Below are 7,318 nucleotides of genomic sequence, written 5' to 3'. Positions count from 1 at the left end.
GCCTAGCTTCAGTTTTGAATAAAAATTACCTGTGAGCCAGCTATTTTGGGAATAGCCAGGGTGCAGCAATAAATTTGCTTATCACCAAGGATGAGAAAAGATAACCAAAGAGGGCAACAATTCTTATGTGGTCTATGTAAGAAAAGTGCTGCTACTACTATGGTAAAAAATGAGGGAGAGTGACTCCAGTAAGGACTCCAAATGAGTTTTAGGAATCACATTTTGAACTTGACTAACCAAATCTGCAATCCTATACACACTAACCTAGGACAAGGACCAAGTCCCATTGAATTTAATGTGTCTTATATCTGAGTATACATGACATAGATTGTACCATAAATCTGTTGAATTAAGGGACCTTACTATGAACAATCATAGCTGCCCGTGAATTGTGCACTTTCCAGATGCTCTCCTTGAATCCCAGCTATTTAAATGAATAAGCAAGTACTGTACTGTATTTGTTTAGCTGCATTAACATTTTAACTTTTCACCAACCAAAAGTAGATAACAATGGTTCATTGACCCTAATTTCCATCTTGGACAAAATAAAAAAATTCCTTCCAATAGCACCTTAAAGACCAACTCTCCATCTTGGCTCCATCTTGGATATTTTGTTTTAGTTTCAGACATAATTCAACTCTAAACAATAGGTACCTGCAGCAAAAACCATACTTTAGAAATCAACCAATTTTTTTGTATATATTAAGACATCTTCATGTGGACAAATTTGCATTTACAAAAGGTTTGCTTTCCCCCAAAGCCCTTTTTTTCAAACACGTAAACAAGATAACTATCAGTTTCAAATGCACCATTAAGCAATTTTTGACTATAGAACACACATGAATATTTTAGCAATCACAACCATGTGAATTACTCAGCTTTGACAGAACTTCTTCAAAAGAAGATTGCCAATCTTTACCTGGCAGGGCTTTTCTGCTTTTGAACCGCTAGGTAACAAACAGAAATTCAGCAAAGTGATGCTTTTCCCAGCATCAAATAATGGGGAAAGTTTCCTCTGCCTGGTAAGAAAATTTTTCCACCAGCCCCAGTAACTGTGCTTTTAAGATAACTCGACGTGCAGATGTTAGTCAGTTATACTATTTTCCCTCAATGCCGTGAAAAGCCTCATTTGCTGATTTCTCCCTATCAAGCTGCTGTTACAGACACAGAAGCTGGCCAAGTAGTTTCTTTCTGGTGAGTGTGTTTGTGCTTCGGAGATTTAATATGTATGATCCAACTGGCAGAACTCCTTATAAAATCATATTTACTGGCTATCGGATTTGGTTCACTGGTCACAATGCAGGCCCACAGGATATTTGCCCTATGGTATCCACACTGTATAGTAGGGTTGCCAGCATTCTCAACGGGAGACAGTGCTTAAAACTTTGCCTCATTACACCAAGAGAAGATACAGCAACCACACAGCCTTCTCTGTTCTTTCACAAATCCCTTCACCTATCCACTTTCCTGTCTACTATTCTGTGGCCAGCAGGAACCATAAATTAAACTCAAAACCAGCAAGGAAGGGGTGTAAGAGGAAGAACAGGTTGGAAAGCACAGAAGTTACAGACGACTCAGGACCTTGCTGCAGCCTTCCTCAATCTGTTGCCCTCCAGTTGTTTTGGAACACAACTCCTATCAGTCCCAGCCAGCATGGCCATAATCATAGTCCAAAACATCTGGAAGGCAACATGGTTGGGTGCCTTATACCAATTAATAGTACAGACATTATACCTCACAATGAGTTTGGAACCTTACTCGAGAGCATTCATAGACCTTTACTCTGTACTTCTATTTAATCTACATATTAAAATGACATGTTGTCAAGAACATAAGAAGGCCAGGCCAAAGGTCCTGCTGGATCAGGCCAAAGGTCTATCTAGCCCAGCATCATGTTATCACAGTGGCCTATAGAAATCCACAAGCAAGACCTGAACACAACAGCACCTTCCCATATACGGTAATTCCCAGCAATAAGTATTCAGAGAGTGTTAGAAAATCAGATATATAATCTAATTGCCAAACGGCACCTTAAATATAGGTTGTGGTCACCACAATGAAATGTCTAGGCATGTGTTTTGGGGATTTTTTGTAGTGGGGTTTATTATTATTATTCATTTCATTTCTACACTGCTTTATATTTAAAAAAAAAACAAATCTCAAAGTGGTTTACAGCACATTACAACATCAAACCAAACAATCCAGAATAAAACAAATTCAAGCTTCAAGGAAAATATTGCAGATCCTTCTCTAAGTGACATTTTCCTTCCCCCAACTGCCAATCTGGCATCCAGAGATCTCCACGTGGTCGCAATTGGGCCTGTACTAGTTGCAAAATGTACCTAGTGCCTGACTAATTTCTAACACTGATTCAGAGACATACTGCCACAACAAATGGATGTAGAAATATAGCCATCCTCCATGAATTTGTCCAATACTCTCTTAAAGCCATTCAAGTTTGTGGCCATCACTACTACATCCTGAGGCAGCAGAATCTATTGTTTTACAACATGCTGTGTGAAGAAGTACTTTCCTTTGTTCAGAATTTTCCAGCACCTCCACAGGCACATACCTCCATGTGGTGGGAGTGCCCCAAAATCCAACTATTCTGGACAACAGCCATACGAGAAATATGTAAAATAACTAAGCAAGTATTAGACATCACCCCAGAATTGGCCCTACTTAAACATCTTCCAAGGCAACAATGCCCACTTTACACCGCAAAGAACTCATAACCCACCTACTTTCAGCAGCCAGAAACACCATAACCAGACACTGGAGAGACCTGTCAGGAGTAAGCATGGACCAATGGTACCAAATTGTATGGGAAACAGCCCTACTAGAAAAATTAACCAATAAACTGAAATGGGGGCAAACAGAAGAAGACTCCTTTATCAGAAGAAGCTCCCCTTTATCACATACACAGCCCAACAAGACATTGACAGTAATCCACCAACAGCATACAAATCAATATGGCTAACCTGATCCAAAACACCCACCCACCCCACTCACACACGAAAACAAAGATCACCACAGCCAATCACAAACAAACAACCACACCCTAGGCCAACCCCAACCTCTTGCACCACCAAAAGAACACAAGTGAACAGCAGAGAACCTGCACGAGCAACGCTGACACCAAACCCTACGAACATTAAGCAAAATAGAGACATCACCACCCGACCCCACCCCCACCCATCTTCCCCCCTCCACCCCTTTTCCCCCTAATGTCTCAACAAATGAAACTGATTTGTGAAAATGTTACATGGAAAAAATACGAGAGATATCACACATACTTCTGTACATCAAGAAAATCTAAATAAATAAATAAATAAATAAATAAGCATTTCCCAGCATTCAGCTTAGATAAAATGGCCCTGATTTTGATTTCTAGTATTACGAGGCAGAATCCTCCTTCATTAAGAGGAAAATTACCACAAAGTACAGCATGAACACCATGGTAACAGTTCTGCAGTTAAGACAGCAAAAACACCACTTACATATGTATCAACATTTACATGTTAATGGGCACCACTTAAATGAGACACCCCCCTTTCAAACTCATGGGTTAGATGAAAATCACCATCTGTATAATTAAACCTTCTCAGGAAGTTCATTCACCCCATTCAAACAAAACATTTTCTCCTTCCCCAGAAATGGCAGTGAGTCAGAGCTCAACAGGTGAGTATTAGAAAATAGCAGTTACAATACTATTCAGAAAAAGAAGCAAAAAGAAATAAAAAGCTTTTGGTCACTTCAAATATGCTAATAGCAAAACCCCCAATACAGTCTGAACAAAATGATAAACAGCCCACGTGTGTGTGTGTGTGTGTGTGTGTGTGTGTGTGTGTGTGTGTGTGTGTTGCTCCATGAACCTAAGTGTTTTGAGGCAGTCTCCATTTGTTGAAACAAACTGATATTTGAAAGCCAGGTCCCCTAGGCATCATACAAAGAGTGTCTCCTTAGAAGGTAGTCCCACTGAGTTCAATGGGGCTTACTCCCTGGTAAGGACTGTAATCTCAAACGGCACTGCTATCTGTTTAACCCCACCAGTTTAAAACTGTCTTGACAAGTTTATTTATTTATGGCAATATTTTTCCTAGCTATGCAAATCTGTGTCCTCTTTTTTGGTGATATATAAGCGGCCACCTTGCAGACAGACCAACACATTTAAGCTCTCTCTCTCACTTGAACCATGTATGGTTTTAACTGCTTAAGAGAACACAAATCTGCTTCTTCACAAATGGGATGCCATCTGTTTTTTATGGAAGGAGACTGTGCTTTTAATTGCTATTTGGCAGGTAGGGGCCCAACAGGCAAGCCTTTTTCATTTATTTATTTTTTGCATGGAAATGAAATTATGATGACAGCTGTACTTGTTAAATTTCTATTACGCTGTAACTGCAAAGGGCATAGAATTTTGGTTCCTAACATGGTGGCAACCATATGCACAGATCAGGGCTGCTCCCTTCAGATCAGTTCCTCTTTTCTCCTCAATCTGTCAGATGCATTCTAGGAGGCCTCACTCCTAGCAAATTGGAAATGCTTCAAGCTTTAATTTATTTTAGGGTTGCCATGTTTCAAAAAGTAAAAACCAGGACACCCTGAAAACTATACCACACTTCATTTACATAAATTTTATTTAAACACAACTATATTCCGATGCAAGCTGCACTCACTGGCATTCTTATTATTCCCACATTGCCTTTTGTTTTCTTATGCACTGAAGTCATTTCACAAATCTCAACCAAAGTCCATCCTGTTAACTTTATTAATTTTTCTGCCTATAATTCCAAGAATCCAAATATCATTCTTGAGGATTTTTCCTTGCATTTCATCCCTGAAAGCATTCTGAAAGTATTTATTTTTTAACTGTTTCATGATATTCCCCTGCCCACCAGTGACTTTTTAATAATGAAAGTGTGATAGATAAGAGTGAGATCCTGTTATGCTGCTGTTTCTCCCTTAAATAAAACTGGCTAATTTCATGCTTCAAGGGAAATGCATAATATGTAGTTAAACAGCTTGAAATCAGGTGATGATTTCACACCACTGTCACCTACTAATGTTTCCATTAAAAGCACAAAAACAGGAACTACCGTATTTTTCGCTCTATAACACGCACCCGACCATAACACGCACGTAGTTTTTAGAGGAGGAAAATCCGTAGGCATGCCACCCATAGGCATTCCCTCCATAACACGCACAGACATTTTCCCTTACTTTCTAGGAGGAAAAAGTGAGTGTTATGGTGCAAAAAATACGGTACTTTTTTCCAAGTTGGCAACCCTGTCTCTAAAGTGAAAGTTCCAAAAAATGATGCAGAAGTGACCCGAGGGAGGGAGTTCCTTAAGAAAGAAAGAATACAGCTAGATTCATAAACTAGAGGAGTGCATAGCCTCCAAATAATCTTTTAAACTATCAAATAGTTTTTCAAAAGGTATTTGTGTGTGTGTGTGTGTGTGTGTGTGATGTCACCTGTCACAGATTATCAACAACATACCTAAAATAGCTGTGACACCCCTAAAATGTGGTTGTGACTAGCACAACTACATTTCACATTACGCATAAACCAATGGGAACCAGTGTGCATTTATTATATGCACAAACACAGAGGTTGATAAGAAAGGCCTTCATGAAAGGCTGCCTTTTATTCTAGAATGTCACAGAGTTTTATGGAAAAGCAGGGTATATACATTAATTAACATTACACAATCTGTGACTGTTATTTCAGAGCACTGCAGCTCCATTACATTTCATCGAACAGAATTCCAGATTTGCAGTGTCTTTTAAGAGAGAGCGAGAGAGAGGCTATCTTTGCTCTCACTTTGTTCATTGGTTTCATTGCAGCATAAAAGACAGAGCAAAAAGTCTTGACATGAAGTGACATTTAGCCAAGAAGAAGGAAGGTCACAATCAAGTCATAAGGAATATTGGAAATGGAGAGAGGTAGGTAGGGCTGCCAAAGTCCCAAAGAAATATGTTGCTCTTTTATTTCTGCACTTTATGCTGTCCCTTTAGTTGCCACAGTTCCTCATGAGGAAAGGCTTTGTTTTTTAACCTGGATATAATAGAATTGAAGTCAGGTGTGGTGCCAACATGTCATCCTTGCACAACAGCTGGGACTCTAGTGCCGGCCCTTCCCAGCCCTTAAAAATAAGCCCACCTAGCCAAATTCAGTACGTCTCTTCAAGGTACAGGAAGTGCTGGCATGGGCTGGACTCTGCAGCAGTGCACCCAACTTTTCAGACTTTTGATCTGTATCTTGGGTCAGGGTAAAAAGCCTGCCCAGACAGGGAATGGGAGGGTAGTGGTAAGATCCCGCTTGTCAGGATAAGGCACCAGGATGTGGTAGCTAGGAGTTAACTGCAGCATGCTTTGTGGATGCATCCCTGAGCAAACAGAAAGCAGGGATGCAAATATAGCTGCAGCTAGTCCTTTATAGGGCAGCAAGATACAAATTAAGAAAAGGCTTGTGTGTTTAACAGGTCTTCTTGACACACACACACACACACACACACACACACACACACACACACACACACACAAATTGTTTAGCAGATGCAGCTTGCCATGCAGGGGTGATGAAATTCCCTCTAGCGGTCCCACCCACTCCAGTACCTCTCTGGGCAGTCATCTCTTCTGCCCCTGTAGAGCAAGGCTGATTTGGACATGGTAAGACTGATACTGTGGCGGTGTATGTGACACAGAAAAATCAAACATGTTTCATTTTATGTCTGCAAGTCAGAGGCACTCTCCATGGGCATAGCCAGGATTTATTTTAGGGCAGGCTTTATGTTGGGAGGGGGCAGAACCAAGTTATCTGAGACTCAGTTGGTCAGTTAAGTGTTTTTATTTATTTACTTGATTTGGGGGTGGGGGGCAGCTACCCCTCAGCCCCTCCCCGGCTATGCACATGGCATTCTCCCATATCAGTCTCTACAACAGCAGCAGGCGCCACAACCTTCCAACACCCCAAAAGCTCATTCCACCATTGTCTCCCAAGACAGACAGATGCCAGCAATCAAACAGTCAGTTATGAGTCCATGGTGTCTGGAAGCAGCTGGAGAGAGACAGTTGGAGTTTATAGTGTAGGGCTGTGCTGTGGAAACCCTAGAGAAGGTTTTGGCTGCTATAGAATTTCTTTCCTGTTAACTGCATGGTGTGATATGTGTGCTCATAAGACTCCAGGGCAAGAAGCTTTAGTGATTGATATCTTTTCAATTCCTAGCAGGTCACCTTAACCCCAGCTAGCCAAGGACTGCAGCCAGGACTCCTAGGCTCCAACCTACAAGAGATGAGACAATAGTTTGGGAGA

This window comes from Podarcis liolepis (assembly GCF_965112155.1).
Source record: "Podarcis liolepis genome assembly, chromosome: 1".
Lineage (NCBI taxonomy): Eukaryota > Metazoa > Chordata > Lepidosauria > Squamata > Lacertidae > Podarcis > Podarcis liolepis.
This window is presented reverse-complemented; position numbering follows the sequence as displayed.